Here is a 2828-nt window from a genome sequence, read left to right as displayed (position 1 = left end):
GAGGGGCAATCTTCTGTACCAGTCAGATCTGATTTGACAGTACACGCACACAAAAATAATAAAATAAAATTTTTTAAAAAACAATGAATGAATGAGTGCTAATGAGTTGCATTGCTATCCAAAGGCACAGTTTGAACCCACCAGCTGCTCCATAGATGGGCAATCGCCTCCCATGCAATATACTATCCATGAAAACCCTCTGGGCGGTCAGCTATGAGTCAGTTCCAACTCGAGTGTATATAATAACAACAATACAATCCACCAGCTGCTTTTTGAGAGAAAGATGTGGTAGTCTGCTTCCATAGAAATTCACATCCTTGGAAACTCTACGGGGCAGTTCTACTCTGTCCTATAAGGTCACAATGAGTCACAAACAACTTATTTCTTCTTATGTGCTGTCCAGTTGAAATAGACTCATAGTTCACTCTCCAGTGGGTTTTCAGAAGTAGTAAATTGCTTAAGAGAAGACTGCCCGGCTGGCGGGAACTTGGTTACCTGCGAGCAGGGAGGCAAGCCCTTGGTGACTGGGGCTGCCTGGCCACAGCTACCGGGAGAGTGCGCCGCTGACAGCTGACAGCCGAGGCGATGGACGACAGCCAGAGCTCTGACAGCGAGGCCACAACGCGCACGCTGCTGAGGCAGGTGCTGGACTCGGCGGTCCCGCTCACCCCGCTGCGGCCTCGGAGCGCCCGGGCTGGTTCTCAGAGCCGCAGGTCCTCACGGATTGCCCAGAAAACTCTGCTTGAAACGCCTTCCTCCAGGAGTCAGAGGAGCCAAACAAGGGCAGCTGCCAGGCGACATTCACATGGAGCCAGGGCTATTGACAAACAATCCCATGTCCAAGCCAGTGGGAACCTGGAGGATCAGACCCCTAGGATGCTGCTGAGGAACATTCTCCTGACTGCCCCAGAGTCTTCCATCGTGATGCCAGAGTCTGTGGTGACACCAGTGCCGGCACTGAGCCCACAGACGTTCCAGCCCTCCACACGGGAGAGCAGTTGGGGCAGCCTAGAGCTGCAACTTCCTGAGATTGAGCCCCACACAACCTTGGCTTCTGGGCTGCTGGCCCCTGTCCGGAAGAAGCAGAGGGTGAGACTGACTGTCAGTGTTTCAGCAGGACGTGGACCACGGGCTGCCTCTCTCCCAAGAGTCATCTGGGAATGATGATGCCACTCCTCTCACTTCCAGCACCTTCAACCTGACCTTCACTGTGCCTGTCCAGTCCCAGTCTGTGCAGAGGCCAGGTCTGGCCCGTAGGCCTCTTACCCACCGACCTGTAGACGTAGGTGCCTTCCTGCAGGATCTGCAGGATTCTTCCACAGCCTTGCTTTCTCCAGGTAGCAGCCACAGAACCTCTGTTGCTGTCCTGCCTAAAGATGTTACATTGGAGGACACCCAGCCCTTTTCCCCATCCTTGCTTGCCCGTTCCTCTCTTATGCGCCACTCCTTGCCTGGTCATCTTCACACTGGAGCTGAAAAGGTTGAGAGGATTGTCAGTCGTAGGAGCTGGAGTGGACCTGGACTACAGAGTAAGAGTCCTTATAAACCAGCCCAGCTTCTGGCAGCAAGGGCAGACGTGAACACCATTTCTGTGGGCTCCCCACACACTAGCACTGGTATCTCTGGAAAAAACAGAGTAGAGCCCGTAGGGGATGATGGAGCTGAGCATTCAGAGGAAAGGAGAGGAGAAGAAGAAGGTGTTGGTGTGAGGAAGGGGGAGCCTGTAGGGGATGGAGCTGAGCATTCAGAAGAAAGGCGGGAAGACAGAAGTTGTAGATGTGAGTGAAGTGCAGCCTGTAGGGGATGGAGGTGAGCAAGCAGAGGAAAGTACGGGAGATGAGGCAGGTGTGAGTATGAGTGAAGTGGAGCCTGTAGGGGATGGAGGTGAGCAAGCAGAGGAAAGTACAGGAGATGAGGCAGGTGTGAATATGAGTGAAGTGGAGCCTGTAGGGGATGGAGGTGAGCATGCTGAGGAAAGTACAGGAGCTGAGGCAGGTGTGAATATGAGTGAGGTGGAGCCTGTAGAGGATGGAGGTGAGCAGGCCGAGGAAAGGATGGAAGATGAGGCAGGTGTGGATATGAGTGAGGTGGAGCCTGTAGAGGATGGAGGTGAGCAGGCCGAGGAAAGGATGGAAGATGAGGCAGGTGTGAATATGAGTGAAGTGGAGCCTGTAGGGGATGGAGGTGAGCATGCCGAGGAAAGTACAGGAGATGAGGCAGGTGTGAGTATGAGTGAGGTGGAGCCTGTAGGGGATGGAGCTGAGCAGGCAGAGGAAAGTACAGGAGATGAGGCAGGTGTGGATATGAGTGAGGTAGAGCCTGTAGAGGATGGAGCTGAGCAGGCCGAGGAAAGGATGGAAGATGAGGCAGGTGTGAGTATGAGTGAGCAGGAAAGGACGGGAGAAGAAGAAGGTGTGTGTGCGAGTGTACGTGAAGTGGACGAGGCAAGAAGCGTCCGGAAGTCCACTGTGACACAGGGAGAGCCGATAGAAGCAATTGGATCCTTTCAGGCTCTTGAGGGTGAGAAGCCAGAAGGAGCTTCAGGGAACACGGATGCCCGCAGAACAGCAAGCCCACAGTTGGCCTCCACTGCCCCTACATCTCTTCAGGCCAAGCGACATCACCAGTTTCTGGAGCCAACCTCACCACCCCACGCCGCACACTTACGCCAGCCAAGCTTCCCTCCAGGCCCCGAACTGCTGGCCCCAGGCCCCGTCAAGATCCCTACAAGGCTGGAGTGAGCCACTATGCTAAACTCTTTACCTTCTATGCTAAAATGCCCATGGAGAAGAGGGCCCTTGAGATGGTGGAAAAGTGCCTAGACAGGT

The 2828-nt window shown here is 54.2% G+C and overlaps 1 pseudogene; it reads left to right on the top strand.

The window, feature by feature from the left end:
- Positions 1-585: 585 nt before the first annotated feature.
- Positions 586-2741, top strand: LOC102875723 (annotated as a pseudogene).
- The last annotated feature ends 87 nt before the right edge of the window (positions 2742-2828 follow it).

Source organism: Elephantulus edwardii, unplaced genomic scaffold, assembly GCF_000299155.1.
Source record: "Elephantulus edwardii isolate Elephantulus edwardi_28Jun2011 unplaced genomic scaffold, EleEdw1.0 scaffold00015, whole genome shotgun sequence".
NCBI classification, from domain to species: domain Eukaryota; kingdom Metazoa; phylum Chordata; class Mammalia; order Macroscelidea; family Macroscelididae; genus Elephantulus; species Elephantulus edwardii.
Note: the sequence above shows the minus strand (reverse complement) of the source record. Positions and strands in the feature narration are given on the sequence as shown.